Source organism: Artibeus jamaicensis, unplaced genomic scaffold (assembly GCF_021234435.1).
Source record: "Artibeus jamaicensis isolate MK-2021 breed Jamaican fruit bat unplaced genomic scaffold, CSHL_Jam_final contig_519, whole genome shotgun sequence".
Classification (NCBI taxonomy): Eukaryota; Metazoa; Chordata; class Mammalia; order Chiroptera; family Phyllostomidae; genus Artibeus; species Artibeus jamaicensis.
Genome location: NW_026521871.1, coordinates 29,307,273 through 29,323,692, shown reverse-complemented (window position 1 = coordinate 29,323,692; position 16,420 = coordinate 29,307,273). Strand labels below are relative to the sequence as shown.

The window sequence follows — 16,420 nt, the reverse complement described above, 5'->3', positions numbered from 1 at the left end:
CTGTTCCAGAAATTCTAAGGATTTGAAGTGACCACTCAGATTCTGATCCTCAAGGATAGTTCTTCTATCAAGCTGTGACCTCTACCTTTGAGGAAGAAGACATTGCAAGGTAGGCATGGCTGAATATCCTTTTTAAATGAGTTGGTTCTCTTCTAACCCAGTGATTTTCAGCTAGCATATTGTGGCACACTGGTGGGCCACAATAATTTTTAAAATGTGCAGTACCTGACTATTTAGTCAGGGGCACTGACCTCTTTTCCCTTAGACTGTCAAATGAAAAAAAAATGACAACAGCCAACACAGCATTAGCCATCCAGTGTGAATGAATCAAAATTATACCTATATTTTTTGGTTTAGATTGGCAAAAATATATGGGTTTTGGTATGTTGCAGAATTTTAGTCATTAGTTTATGTGTGCCGTGAGATGAAGAGGTCAAAAATCGCTGTCCTGCCCTCGTAAGTCAGGAATGGGAGTGTTGACTGGCCACCGAGTTGGAGACCACTTTGTCCTGCTGTACCTGCCTTGCTGGTTCCAGCCGTCAGCAACCCCCAGCTGCTTTTGTCTCTCCTTTGCTGGGATGGCCCAGAATTTTTGGAGAAAGGCACAGATCCTTTCTCTCTGGTCCAGTCCCCAGTCACACCATCCAGTTTTTCACCTGCTCTTCCTCACTCCTGACTATTCACCTCCCACTTTCCTCACCACCAACCCCCCTCTGACCCTTTTCACTCTCAGCGGTGGTCCTGCCCCTCTTCACTGGAGGTCAAGGAGTTCGACACTCTCTCAGGCTCCTCTCTCCACTTCATCTTTCTGTACCTGCACTTGTTCCTTCTTACTTCATTTTTTATTTCATTTACAGATGATTTTCTGAGAACCTTTTATATACACTGCAGTCTATAATCCTGCCCTCAGGGCGCATTCAGGGGAAGCTGATAATAAACAGGCAAACTAGCAAACACATATGTGAATATACAAGCGAGGATAATTATAAATTACAACAAGAGCCACAAAGGAAATGAACCAGGTCCAAAAAGAGACACTAACAGAAGGAGGAAGGTGACCTGTTTTTTCTCAGGGCCTTTCTCTGAACTTTGTGATTCTAGCCTGGTCTGCTTCCTCTGGTTTAATTACTATCATTTCTTTCTCTGGACTCCAAATCCTTTCCTTCTGCCTACCAATAGAATTGACTCTCTCCAGTTGTCAAATATGTCTTCATAATTCTGAGGTTGGTTTACAACTGTTTTTTTTTTATTTCCACTTCTCTGTTGAAGGTGGACTTTTTTTTTAAAATTTTTTAGTTATTTTTCAAGTACAGTTTTTTGTCTATTTCTCCCATCCCAGCTCCCCCACCCCATCTCCCCACCTGGACCTTTTGTTAAACAGGTCACTAAAGTCCAAATCCAGTGGCCATTGGTCAGTATTACCATTCTTGTTGTGCTATCGGACCATCCATGTCCCCTCCAGTGAAACCCATTCCTCTCCTGGCTTTGTGAGGTGGAGCCAGCCTTGTTCTCGAATCTTTCCAAATGTGCCTTTTCTCCTTGTCTTTCTCTCCTCCATATCTTTACGTTTATCACCTTCATGAAATTATTTCTTATTTTCCCCAGCCAGTCGTGACCAGGCCCTCCTCTGATATGTCACAGCTGGCTTTTTAACCAGTGGCAGCACTCACGGCCCCATTGTGGCTCTCCCGTTCTCCTTTCCAGGGATGCAAAGTGCCGAAGGGAGAGAACTGGGAATGAAACATTCTGATTCTACCACAGGGCTCTGCCACGGAGGCCCTCAATAAATATTTGGAATGGATTGCTGTTAGCTGCTTAGCAGTGGTTAGTGGATAATCTTAAACAATATCTTTAAATATTTCTTAACTGATTTGATGCATTTGTGTGTTTAATGAATTTGAAGGCCCAGAAACCAGGAATTAGATATTTTAAGGGGAAAGGAATGGATTCTTACTCTGAGACTAAAAGACAGGACCATCTGCAGCCCCAGTGCCCAAGCACAGAACCTCAGTAAAGGCTGCCATGGCAACCCACAGCATTGCTTTGTCTTAGTCTCAGCTAACCTTTTCCAACATATGACTATAAGGGGTTATATTATTTTTGTTAAGTATATAATCACATTTTTTACTCTGAAAGACTCCCTGCACATCCCTGTCATTATGACTTTCTGGAATACATCCCCATCCCCCCCTCTGGTACTTCCTTCCAAGAAGCAGAAGTGCCTCTCGTGTTTTATTTAAGAGGGTTGAATGATAATGGAAAAAATACAATAAGAAATTATAAAAAGAAAACTCTTGTGTTTTAACATCCAAAGTGGTACAATTGGTATGTTCCTCCACCAACCTCATGTTCTGTGACCTTTAACACTTAGACTGTGAATGCCTCCCGTTCAGGGAGAGAAACTGGTCCATATGTGTGTCCCTGAGGTGGAGCGCAGTGCTTGGCAATCAGAGATATCCAATGAATGCTGTGTGAACAAGAGAATAAAGGCATGGATGACCATTCTCTTCCAGTCCACCTCGGAGACTTGGGAGGTCCATGGGGGAGATGCAGCAATGGGAAGCTGGTGGGGGTGACTGGAAGAAGACATGGAGGATATCTGGATAGATGTCGATGATGAAAACCTTTGATTGTACTTATATTAGAAAATGAGAATGAAATATGTTTTACAGATAGGCCTTACATAAGGTATTTGTTGGCAGCTGTCACACTTCAGGGATATCCTTGTCATACTGTGAGATCCTACCCTTCTCTCCTGTGAACACGTGTCTCTCCACTCACCACGCTGGGTTATTCCAAGTTCTAAAGCTTCTCAGAGTTTGGGAGAAAGGAGTCAGGACAGTTCACACACCCCTACGGGCTGGCAAAAACAAAGCAGTTAACATCATTGAGTACCCTTTCATGTCAGGGTATTTACATACACATTTTAATTTAATCTTATTAATGGCCTAATAAGGTTAATATTATTTTTATTTTGAGGTTAGAAAATACAGGCTCAAATAGACTCAGTGTTTTAGGGAAGCTTTGGTGAAAACTATAGAAGCTATTGTGAACTCACCACCAAAGTGCCAGAGTCTGGTGGTGTGACATCTTTGGCCAGTTTTTCTTTCCCTTCATAGCATTAATTATTGGGGTGGCCAAAACATCCATCATAGGTTTGTTTGTTGTTTTTCCCATAAAAAGGCACATTTTTCATTTTTCATTTTCACCAATAACTTTATTGATTTGGATATTTTGAGTATGTCGGCTATCTCCTGCTATTAGCTTTTAGCAGGTAGAGGCCAGGGGTGCTGCTAAACATCTTCCAATCCGTAAGACAGCCCCACAGCAAAGAATTGTTTGGCCACAATGTCAATAGTACCCAGAAACTTCCTAAACCATTTTTGACACATGTGATCAGTCACAGCACCTTCTCCACACACCTGCACAAATCTCTTTTTGTGTTTTGTTTGCATTTTTACCTTCTGTGAAGTAATAAAGCAAAATATACTGAAAATGTTGCATATTTCCTTTCATATCAAAGTGGTGGTACAAAAATTCACCAATTTTGGTAAGTTTTTAAAAAAATTCATGCTGATACACCAGCTGTCACACCCTAACAAAATTATTATTTTTTTAAAAGATTTTATTTATTTATCTTTATAGAGGAAGGGAAGGATAGAAGGAGAGAAACATCAATGTGTGATTGCCTCTCATGAGTCCCCTGCCGGGAACTGGCCTGCAACCCAGGCATGTGCCCTGACTGGGAATCGAACCACAATCATGTGGTTCACAGGCCTGTGCTCAATCCACTAAGCTATGCCAGCCAGGGCCTAAATTATTTTGAATGAAGTTATATACAACAAAGCACTAGTCGTAGACCCATTGTACAGAAGAAACATAACAGACTTTTGGGCCAACCTGATACTATAGTGAGCATGTGTACCAAGTGTGCTTTTCTTGGCTTTTTTTACTTTTGATGTGTAGTTCTATGAATTTTAACATATACATAGTTTGTTACCAAACGTGACAGCTACATTGTGCTGTCACCTTGTTGTCATAGCCTTACCCCTCTATGTCCCCTGACATGTACTGAGTTGTTCTCTATCACTATGACTTTACCTTCTTGATAATGCCCCACAAATGGACTCATAAAATATGTAACTTTTTGTTATTGTCTTTATTTACTTAGTATAAAGTCTCTAAGATTCATCCAATTTATTGTGTATATCAAAGTTTGTTTTCATTGATGCATAGAATTCTATTGTATGGACATAGCACAATTTGTTTATTCACTTGTCCATTTGAGGTAGACAGATTGATGGCCCTCCCAAGGCTACCCACATGCCAATCCTTGGAGCCTGTGGTATGTTATATTACATGACAGGCAGGATTAAGGTTGCTAATAATATGACCCTAAGCAGAGTTGTCATGGGTTAGTCAAGTGGGTCCAATGTAATCACAAGTGTCCTTAATTGTTCATACAATTGAGGACAATTAAGGGAGTCAGAAGAGTCAGGACCAAAGTGACAGCATTGTGAGAAGGACATCTGGCCACTGCTGACTTCAAACATGGAAGAGGCCATGAGCTTAAGAATGCAGGCCTCCTCTCAAAGTTATTGTGTAGTAAATGTGACTTCTTTTCTTCTGATATACAGTTCTATGGATTTTAAAAGCAAGTCTTTGTTTCTTTAAGGAATGTTTTAAAATACAAATTTAATGTGTTTATTTAATAGATATAGGGTTCTTTAGGTTATCTATTTCATCTTGTGTGAGTTTTAGTAGTTTGTGAGTTTGAAGAAATTCACTTTATTTATGTTGTTGAATTCTTGTGCATAGAGTTGTTATAGTATTTTCTTATCCTTTTAACATCTATGGGGTATATAATCATATTCACTCTTTAATTTCCAAATTCACTTACTTTTTCTTCAACTGAGAGTATCTTCATTTTACCTTTATTTCTGAAGGATATTGTCACTGGATAGAGAATTGTGTTGACAGTTCTTTTCTTTCAGCACTTTAAAATTGTTGTGCTCCTTCCTTCCAAGCTTTTGTGATTTCTGATATAAAATCTGTTGTCCTTTGAATCATTCATTGTTCACCTATATGTAATGTGTTATTATTCTTTGGCTGCATTCAGGTGTTTCTTTGACTTTAGTTTTCAGGATTTGGGTAGTGGCGGTAAGTCCAACTTTTGGGGTTGTCTACCCCAGAGCCATCCCTCTTCTTCCTCGCTGATGTGGCCCTGAGTTTGTTCCAGTATCAAGGAACAGTATATGAAGCTTCAGGGCTTGTATCATGATTAGTCTAGGGAATTGTGCTCATTCCATCCCTTTCTCTAGTAGCTGACACACCAGGGATTCAGCTGGGAAACTCTTGGAAAAGATTTTTCTCTCTGATTAAAAACAATAGACATAAAAAGAAGTTGTTTTTTTCTTTCCTACTTTCAGCACTATACTGTGAGGGTGTGATTTATAGGGTAATGCAGCCTCCTTGCAACTGTGAGGGAAACTGGAGAAGTTCAGCCAGAGTCCTGATATTGGTGAGTGACTAAGGCAACCTTAAGATAGCCACTTTGAGACTTTGTACGTGAGATTACTAGTTAACGCCTATTGTTTCAGCCACTTTTAGTTGTATACTCTGCTACTCGCAGCCAAAAGTATCCTAACTGATGTAAGGACCATGTATGTTTTGTTCACCACCATCAATTAGTGCAGTGCTTGCCATATGGGTAGGAGCTCGATAATTGTTTATTGGATTCATTAATGACATCACTGTTCAATCTTACTGATGAGTCTACTCTGTGTCTTGCTTCTTGTGACTAGGTACCAGTTAGGTCCAAGGAGGCTACCTAAGTCCTTGCCTGGGTACCTGCCTTAAGTTTCAGTCACTTGTCCATTGAGTCTGGTCTTTTCTTCCTCTTTGGAGTTCCTTCAGGGTGGGAGTTAAACCTGTTGCTGGCAGTGCCTGCCAGCTCTCCCGGAGACCAACCTCTGCCCAGATTGCGAAGGTATGGCCTGATTCCATATCTTCTGTTACTGAGTTCCTTCTGGAGAGGAACACTATGTGTGCTCTTTGATGAACTGTCCAACCACAGACCATCTGCCTAAATTGCCAAATTTTGTCTACTTTTCATCCATTTCCATATCCCTTGGGACAATATTTCACCTGCTGGCCTGAAGCACTTTTTCCCTCCTACCACTACTATCTCTTATCTGTTATCCACTATACAAGTACCAGCAGTTCCTGGAGGGTGTGGCCTGTTTACATCACTAAGCCACCCCCTGGTCTGATTAGGTACATCCTATCACAAACTTCCCGCCGAGCCCTGGAGGGCTCTCTTCCTGATATACTCAGAAGCCATTTCTGTCATCAACTGACATAATTGGGCAGATGCTAGTGGACAATGACAATTGTTTCTTCCGTAGGCTAGTCAGCTTCACCTGTGATTGAAATGTCAAGCAAAGCTGAATTAAAGGAAGAACAAAAAAATTCTCCTTTGCTCATTGCTCACCTCTACGATGAAATAAAAAGGCCAAGGCTATTTGAAATCTCTGTGCAAGGATATTTCAGCCTCACTGTTTCTAGAATCAAAGAAAGTAAACTTATTTTCCATCTTAGTAAAATTATTGAGAACTAAAATAGTGGAAATTTTTAGTAAGTTATTGAATTACATGACCAGCCAAAAATGAAACCTACCCAAATGTCCATTATCGATAGCATGGTAATTCAACTGTGGTATATTTATACAATAGAACACTATATCAATGAAAATGAAAGGACTACAACCACATGGACAAATTTCAAAAATAATTCTGGGTTACAGAAGTCAGTCACATACATACCATATGATTCCATTTATTTTAATTTCAGAAACAACAGGCCCAGTATTTTCATTTTGTGCTGGTTCCCAGCTAGTCCTGGATATGTAGTCCTGGATATAGGACTACATGGGACTATATGTAGTCCCAGCTAGTCCTGGATATAAATGTTGCTTTGTGTAATACAGACAGTGCAGGTCAAGGATTTGTAATCAAAATCTAGTTTAAATGAAGTATGGAATTTGATATTTAAAGGTAAATCCTATACAACAACAAATCATTTCTATACAAAGAATAATTTTCTAACTTATTTATTTTACTGCTAAATTTCTGGACCACAAGGTGACTTAAAACAAGAAACCAAATGTAAAGTGAAAAACTAAATACAAATCTTGGAATAGTCTTATTTAAAAGCTAGAAGATCTTAAAAATAATCAAATTCATCACTTTTGTTTTGCAATAGAGAAAAATTAGATCTAAAGAAAGAAGTGATTCATAAAGAAATTGACTCAACTACGTAAGTGGAAGTCAATGAAAATTGATCAGTGTAGTGCAGTATTTGAAGATTCAGTGATATTTGGAAATTTCTGGCAAGGTTTCTGGAGGACTTCTTTTTCTGTGCCAGAAAAAGCCTCTTAGCCAGGTCAAAATAATAAACTTTGCTTTATACAGAATCACTTTCTGGGGAGAAAGTATACAGGCAAATTGATTACACTTTGTATAAAATAATTACCTGAACGTAGCATCTGCCATATGTGATTTTCACTTGGAAAGAGAAATGGCTGTCAGAATGGCTCTGCCACAGTTGGTTAGCACCAACTTGACCCAACGCAGTGTCTGCCACATGCAGATTCCATGCCCAACAAAGACTCTGGGGAACGAGGCGTGCATTCCAGTTTGGCTTCACTGAACAAATTTAGGTGGTTGGGTCATGGCCATGTTCTGCTTTAGATCAATGACATTTCTGGACCCAGAGAAATTATGGATGAATTACAATATTTAAGTTGCTAAGATGGGCCAAGAGTTGTGCTAGGTGACAGGATTGGAACACACCTTTGCTCTCAGGGAGTCCCCAGTTACAACTCAAGGCACCAAGTGTAGTAGTATGAAGGATAGTGGGATATGAGGTTGCTTTGTGGAGACTTGCGGGAGAGTGGGGGCAATGATGTGCTTCCTGAGTCTTAAAGGATGAACGGAAGTCAGCCTGATAAAGGGCCAGGAGGGGGATGACATGGCAAGCAGGGCATAGAACTTCAGGGGAAGGTGTGAGCAAAGCCAGAGAATGGTTTTGAACAGGGGGGTGAGTGGTGGCTCGGGAAGATTACAGTGGCAGCAGCATGGGCAATGAATAGTGGATGATGGAGGGCAGGGTGATGGCTGGAAGTGGTCCAGGTAAGCAAAGATGAGAGTCCAAGCTATGAGTGCCCCTTACCCCTTCTCAGAGAAGGTGTCTGAAAAAAGAGGAGAGGTAAGGTTATTAGGCCTGATCATCTATGAGCATAGAGGTTAAGAAAAATGGTTTGGTCTTATAGCCATGGTACTACAGGCACAATGGTGCCATCAGCTGACACGGGCTTTGCAGGAGAAGTATATTTAAAAGGAAGAATGATGAATTCTTAGAGATGCTGAGCCTGAGGTGCCTATAGAACATCTAGATGGATGACTTTCACCATTTCAAACACTTGAACCTTTAGGTAAAGTTGTCTGAATGTGCATTTGTGGTCATTGAATAAATGAGTTCAAACCTTGCTTGTGCACATACTTTGCAACGTCATGTGTCTTCAAGTGAACGTATCATATCATTAAGTATTCATTTTTAAAACATGCCTAAAGAGGAAGATAACGTGAATACAGTGTAATATATCAAGTGTATCTGAATTTAAAAAATAAAAACAATAAAGAGGAAGAGAATAGAGAAGTTAAATATTACAATTTTATTGCTGGAAGAGGCCACATTAATCACATTCCATACAAAACAGTTGGAGGTCAGCAAGACACCTCCCAAGGTCTCTCAGCTATTAAGTGGCAGCTGGGGCTCCAGCCTGGTGGTCTGTTCCCCACCCTAGGCTGCCTCATCAAGGTATCCCAGAAGGATGCAATTCACCTGTCTAAAGTGTTTCTTACCCCAACCTCCCATTTTAAAAGGAGAGCCTTCAAAAATCTTCTTCCTGTATCTACATCTGCCCTCCACCTCAGGTCTCAATTTCATGCCTTGCCCCTCTTTACTGCTTACATTAGTTTCTTTGAGGAGCACCTTGGAGAAAGTTCTCATGGCCGGGCAGTTAATTCCATAGTTCCCAGTGAAGTGAGAAGCCTTCTGAGCACCAACAGTTAATGGTGGTCGAGTTGCCTGCATTTGCTCCCAGGACGAGCAGGGCCTTGAATGGTCAGAGGCACAGGGCAGGAAGCATTGCATCAGCTGTTCCTTCTGACAGTTCATTTCAATGAGAGAAACATCGTTATCAGAATTCAAGTCAAGCAGGTGTTAAGCACCCACTAGGAGGGCTTTTAATTTTTAAAGATTAGGTTTTGAATAATTGTGCCTGAGTCTTTCAAATTACACTCAAATTCTAAGAAGGCAAATATTATGCGTCATGGCCAAGGCTTCATTGGATATCAAATTTACACTTATCAGGAGGCTCTAATACCATCAATATGTATAATGCAGTTGTGTCCAAAGTGCAGAAAGCATAGAATGTTCTTTCTAAAATGACTTATTTTATAATAAAACGTGTGCCTGATGGGACAAATTTCTCTGTCCCTGGACCTTCATTGTCTTCCTTCACCTGTCTTCTGGTGAAGAGGGGAACTTTCAGCATAATGTAGAATCAAAGGTATTGTGAGAGAAGTCATTATTACTGGCCAGAAAGAGCTTTGTCTGTCTTGTTGCTGCTCCACTCTGAAACATTTAAAGCCTCGGGCTATGGGATTTGCCAGCCGGCAACCATGGAGACTGAAGTCTGTGCTCTGGGCTAAGAACAGTGGGAAAAGAAGAAGGGAGGGGATTCCAAGGGGAGGGGAGCTTCCAGACCCGTGTAAGCCGCCCTTAGTGCAATAGGAGAACTGTAAAAGCATTTATGACACTCTCTGGGATCTGTGTTCCCACTTTGCCTTGGGTAAGACTGGGCTCTTCCTGGTGAAGGGCTGCCTGCACACCTCAACCCTGCAATGCAGCAGGGTTTCATGTCTTTTTGTGGCATGTTGGTAAAAGCCATGATATGTGGGATGTTGAACCCTTCTTAGGAGTGCATGATAATAATGAAAATTATAGACTATCATGCATCGACTATTTATTGTGCTGAACACCTCGGTTGTGTAGTTTGACCAAAGTCTGATTGTCAACATAGCGGTGCCTGGACCAGAACCCAAGTCACAAAGCTGCCATTTCAGAGCACCTCCCACTGTCCTGTGCTGCCCAGGGTTTTTGATCTAGTGTGCTGGTGTGTGCACATATGGAGATGGGAAAGCTGTCAGGACTCCAAAGAATGAGTCCCACATAGATGGGTGATGGGGTTTTAGGCATGTGATCAGAGTATTATTTTTTCGGTTTCTGAGAGTTGTGCCAGATTGGAAGGCTGCCCTGTGCAGATTAAGGATATGCTGTAGAATATGGTTGTTGGGAAGGCTCAAGATAGTACATGGAAAAGAGTCTGGCACAGACCCTGGCATACAATAGTGATTAATAAGTGAACTATATGAACTCCAGAGGGCCTCTTATAATGGCATATTTGAAGTCCCTTTCCCTACTGCCCCACTTTATGGAGCCATTAAACATGGTACCACCATTTGATAGACTTTGAAGAGCTCATCTTCCTTGGAAATCCTGGGGGTGCCCTGGGTTTGGAGACGCATGGGATGAATTTGTGGCTGGTTCTGACAAGCCCTAAGGGTCTACCAGGTGTGTTCTGGACAACCTTGCCCAGTCCTGAAGTTTTATTTTTCACTAGTGATGTTTCCACCTCAGAGCTGAGGCAGAGAGCCTGCTTTCTGGTACAACTTTTCAATGTCAGCCCACAGATGGGGCAGGGTTTTCTGAACAGTGGCATTATGCAAGGTCCTATTCTGGCTGCCTGATTTTGATTCTACTTCTTCCCCAGGCATTTACCTCTATTCCTAAGGTGTATCTAAGACTCACATCCATAGGCATCATAGCTTCAACACCCACCTACTGCTCTAGCTAAAGTCTCCTTTTTTTGCTTCTGGCCCCTGCAAGTTTTCTTTCTTGTTTGCATGTGTATTAAAGAGAAACCTTGTTAAGTTTTGAGAATTTGAGCCATTTACTGAATGGCCCCCTGCCCACTGGAGGCTTAGGTAACCCATCCTGGACTTGAAAGCAGGCACTCTGCCTCCTGGGCCAACCGAAGACCTGAGCTCAGAATCTTGCCTTAGTTGGTACACAACCTTCCCTTTGCCATAACCAAATTCTTTGAATTTCTACTTGGAGGGACCTGCTGAACTCATACCTGAATGAGGTGACATGACTCTCCCTTCCAAGTAAACAACAAATCCAGCTTTGTTTTAGACCATATTTGGTAGTCTTTGTTTCATACTGTCCAACACTTATCAATTTTTTATTTAATTTATTGTTTTATACATCTGTTAGGTCTGCCACCATGTCAGGTAACTTCTGCAGCATCTACAGTGTTGGCTCACATTGTACGAAGTCCACAGAGGCCCTCAAAGTCAGGGGAACATGGACAAAAGTAACCAAACAAGGAAGGAATGACAAAAGCATCTTTTCACTGCTGTACAAGGGCTCTCAGCTGCCCAGCCAAGGGCATGGCTTGCTCTTCAACCCAAAGTCCAGAGGGAGATGGGCCACTTTCTGTGTAGTCAGGAATCTGGGTTCTCACCCTCAGCAGCCATATGGGTTAGGGAACATTTGTCAGCTAGAGAACTCGCTGATCTAGAAAGGGAGACTTTTCAAAGGACAGCCCAAAATATTTTGTAAACTTGTGGAAAACTGATAGCGACTTTCTTCATGTGCCAGCTGCTGACAAGCATTTTTATTTAAAGATATATCAGGTGGAAAAACAGTAGAGTATTTCAGTGCACGAGGGTTGCTCTTCTAAGGGTCACTCGAAAGAAAAGTCACCCTCAGAGAAAGTAACAGACTCAGCACAGAATGTGAGGAATTCAAGCCGAATTCCGAATGGAGACAGTCTCTTAAGGTGACTTAGAGCATGTGTCTCGGGGTTCAGAGGTTGATTGGGTCTGTACCTCCTGGGTAATCTTGACCCCTCTCTGTTTCAGTTTCCACATTTGTATAATAAAGGTGAAAATTATAGCTCCCTATAGACCTGTGTGGGATTAAGGTGATTTCATGCAGGAAAAAGATTTGAAATTGACACATAGCAGACATGACATAAACTTAGCTCTTATTATACTACATAACAGGATGTTAAAACCTCAGAAGTTTGTTTAGCTGAGACCTCTGAGCTGAAAACAGTGTCAAAATACTCCATGCCAATGTGAGTCACTGAACCACCTAGATCTTCTGTGCAGATCACCTGTTTTGCAAAGGGGGTGGCTAGAGTCCGGTTCTGCCAGAGTCAGGCAGGTTGTTTGATTGTTTCTTTAGAGAGAGGAGGGGAATGATTGTTTCTTTAGAGAGAGTTGTTGGAGAACTGTGCAGTTGCCACTTTCCAGGGAATAGAGGTACTTCTCTGTCACTTTAAGTCAAGTGAGGAGAATGTGTTGAGCAAACTATCCAGAGAGCTTGGCCTGCATCTCCTAGAATTTAGGGATGAGAGGAAAGGTCTCTAAAACACATTTGGGAAAATCTGTAGGTGAGAGGCTGTAGATAAAGAGGCCAGAGCAAAAAAATAGAGAGTGGCATAGGGAGGGAAGTCATTTGGGGGAGGAAAATGGGCCCACAAACATATGGACCCCCGGGAAGGGATCCTGGGGTGAGTTGTCTTGAAAAGGATATTTCCTAAGAGTGTATCCTTCCTGGGGCAAAGTGACCTGGGCAGAAAGAGGCTGGAGGGTTACTGCTACATGCAGAGACTGAGGGTCCTAGGGGGAGTCACAAATGGCCATCAAGGAGGAGCATCATCACACCAAAAAATAGCAGTTGCAGGTCGTGTGTGTGTGTGTGTGTGTGTGTGTGTGTGTTTGCAGGGAGGAAAGGGAGTGCCTAAGGAACTAAACAAAATGTCCCAGAGGAAAAAGAGTTACCACGTAGACATCTATTCTACCAGGGAACATCAGTGCCAGATTGTAATTGAACCTTTTCATAAAACAAAACATCTTTTCTGTCACTCCCAGCTTCATCTCAACCTCTGGGGAAGCCTGAAGCAGAATTGTAGGTGATAGTAGAAAGAATAGGTAAACAATATGTGGAAATAATGATGGGGCCAACTCTACCCCATCTTTCTTCCCCATTGCAGGATTTCAAGCTTGTGTTAGAACTAATGAAGGAGGAATTTTTAATTACATGAGAGTTTAAAGTCAACAAAGTGAGTTTGCAGAGGCAGATGTGAAAGATACTAGTTTTCAATCCTTGCACCTTACCATCTTCAATGGTGTTATATCACTTATCCTAGAAGCAGAGACTGGGACAGGTATTCAGATCCCAGCATTCATTGAGAAAGTACTTTCATGAGAAACCTATAGGGGATGGAGTAAAAAAGAGTAGAGCAGGGGAATAAGTTAATCGAAGAAGTGATCTCAGGTAGGGTCTAACCTTGGCCTGATCCGTAGGATCAGTGGACCATAAATAACACCACAAAGATGTCCCATCTAGAGGGGAAGGGACTGTATTAGTCAACTGGGAGAGGTTGGGAAGGTAACCTCCTGGATGAATTGGCTCCTGTCTGTCAACCAAGGGCAATTCTTCAAAGAAGGGGACAAGCTTTCAACTAAACAGCTAACCCTTGACCTAGCTGAGTGGTGGGTGTCCCAGCCCAGTATAAGGGATCTAGGTGAGCACAAGAGTGACTACTATAATACCTTATTCCAGAGAGTATTCCAGGTAGTCTTTTCTTTTCAGGAACTCCAGCAGTCTCCTTAAAATGTTATGTGTAGTTGATATCTACATTAGAGACTTAGTTTTGAAAAGTGCTCTGTCTGTGAAATACCCAATGAGGCAAAGCAAGTTTCTCTACCCAATTTGTGTCGCTAGATCGAACTTGACATATAGTGCCCTTCTTTTTGGAATTCGTGTTTTCCTTACAATAATAACGATGCAGCATAGCATACACATATGTTTTTCTCTTTTCCAGAGTAAGAAGCCATGTAAAATGGAGTCTTGTGCACCCCTAACATTTGTTGTGCCCAATGCAAGAGGACAAGTGGAGGTCTACATGCCATATATCAGAATATTTAAAAGGTATAAATTAAGCTAACAAGCTATAAAGCAAAATTAGCTGTATCCATCTACGTTATAGTATATGCTTCATAACAACCTGGGAGACCCAGTCTGAGTTTATAATTTCCATACCCCTTGAAGTTCATGCTGGAATGAGATGGCAGTAGAGAGTGGGCCCCTGAGCTCCGGCTCCCCTCCCCTCCTCTCCTCATCCCTAGTTCTAGCCTGTTCTGTGAGTGACCTTGTGCACAAGTTTATCAGTCTGCTTGGGCTGCCATAACAAAATATTACAGGCTGGGTAGCTTGAACAACAGAAATCTATTTTGTCATAGTTCTGGAGGCTCGAAGTCTCAGGTCAAGGTGCCGGCTAATAGGCTCCTGGTCAGAGTTTCCTTCCTGGCTTGCAGATGACTGCCTTCTTGCTGCACCCATACGTGGCCCTTTATTGAGGCATGTGGAGAGAAGGCGCTCTTTTGTCTCTTCCTCTGCACATCATCCCTATTGGATTATGGCCCTATCCTTATGAGCTCACATAACATTTACTACCTCCTAAAGGCCTTACCTCCAAATACAATCAACACAGGGGCTAAAACCTTAATGTATGAATTTGAGAGGGATGCAGTTTAGTCTGTAATGCAAGGTTATAGACGTTTTGTTGTTCTTTTATTTGGCCACCTCTCAGGCCTTGAGGTGTCATATCAATAACACAGTCTACTTTTGGAAAGACTAAAACAAAGAAAAAGCCGATAGCTTTGGAAATAGACTTGGGGCCTTTGGACAGGGATTTTGAGCACTTGGCCTAGATAAATGCTATCCAGTGCAATGATGAAAATATTCTATATTTGGGCTGTCCAATATGGTAGTCACTAGCTTCTCGAGAACTCAAAATGTGGTTAGCATGACTGAGAAACTGAATTTTAAACTTTATTTAATCTTAATTGAAATTTCAACAGCCACATTTGACTAACAGCAAGAACATTGCTCAGTCAAGATGAAGAAGTTGGGGAGCAGGCTCTGTGTGAACATGTCCCCTGGCCCCACAAGCATCTTGCTCTGTGGGTAGGTGCCAGATTGTGTTTTTCAAAGATGGTCAAACATATGTATTTATCCCATCCCACACACTCTTAGAATGTGATTGACACACACTCTATCCAGAGGTGGGGGTATATGTTCTCCCAAGGCAGGGGATTGTGACTTCCTGGACTAAGGAAGAATTCTCTTTCCCTCCCTCCCTCCCTCTCTCCCTCCCTCCCTCTTCTCTCTTACTCCGTCTTAGAACTTTTGCTTTTGGAACTGTGGGAATAAGCAAAGACCACCCAAGAGAACAAGCAAAGGCTATTCAGTTCAAAGTTTGTATAGTACAACAGTCAGCCAACATCACTTATGTTTTGCCGAGATCCAAAGGCAGGCAGAGGAGTGGAAAAGCTATAGAGTGGAGAAAAGGAAGGATTCAAGTATGCCCTGATTGCAGGTGATTGGTATCACCTGCAGAAGCTGTAGGCACCCTATGTGATTGGTTAGGGGAGCATCTTTGCCTTTCTTGGCTGGTGTTAAGTTGGGCGTGGGGGGAAAGTTAGGAAAACTATCAACTACTGATCAAGTCCTGGCTGTTATAAGCTAATTGCTGCAGAGGTTGTGGTTAGCTTCCTGGGGTGGTTGCTGCTGATTGTGGGTCAGAGTTCTATTTTCATATATGATCTAGCCATTATCCATCTGTATACACAGTCCTCAGAACCCAGCCACCATTGTGTGAGGAATCTTCCCATGTGGAGAAGAACTAAGCTCCTCTGCAGCCAAAACCAATTTGCCAGCGCTGTGAGTGGTCCACCTTGGTAGTATGTCCTCCAGTCCAAGTCAGGCCTTCAGATGGCTGTAGTTTCATCTGACATCTGATGGCAACATCATGAGAGACCCTGAACCAGACCCCTCCCCCAGCTAAGCTACTCACAAATTCACAACCCACAGAAACCATGAAAAATACAAATGATTTTTTTCTTTTAGTATTTTTAATTATATTTTATTGATTATGTTATTAGTTATCTAATTTTTTCTCCCCTTTATTACACTCCTCTCTGCATCCCAACCCCTGCCACCCTCCAGCATTCCCCCCTTAGTTCATGACCATGGGTGGTACATATAAGTTCTTTGGCTTCTCCATTTCTTACACTATTTTTAACCTACCCCTGTCTATTTTATGACTACCTGTTATGCTTCTTATTCCCTGTACCTTTTCCCCCATTCTCTCCCTCCCAACTGATAATCTTCCATTTCTGTGATTCTGTTCCTGTTCTAGTTATTTGCTTAGTTT

General features: G+C 41.9%; 1 long non-coding RNA gene across 1 annotated transcript in view; it reads left to right on the top strand.

Annotated features, from left to right (window-relative positions):
* LOC128628024 (uncharacterized) overlaps positions 1–14,101 on the top strand; it is a 98,460-nt gene extending 84,359 nt beyond the window's left edge. The window contains exons 3-4 of the long non-coding RNA XR_008392341.1: positions 10–109; positions 14,027–14,101. This is a non-coding gene — a long non-coding RNA (uncharacterized LOC128628024). The remainder of the gene's footprint in view (positions 1–9; positions 110–14,026) is intronic.
* The last annotated feature ends 2,319 nt before the right edge of the window (positions 14,102–16,420 follow it).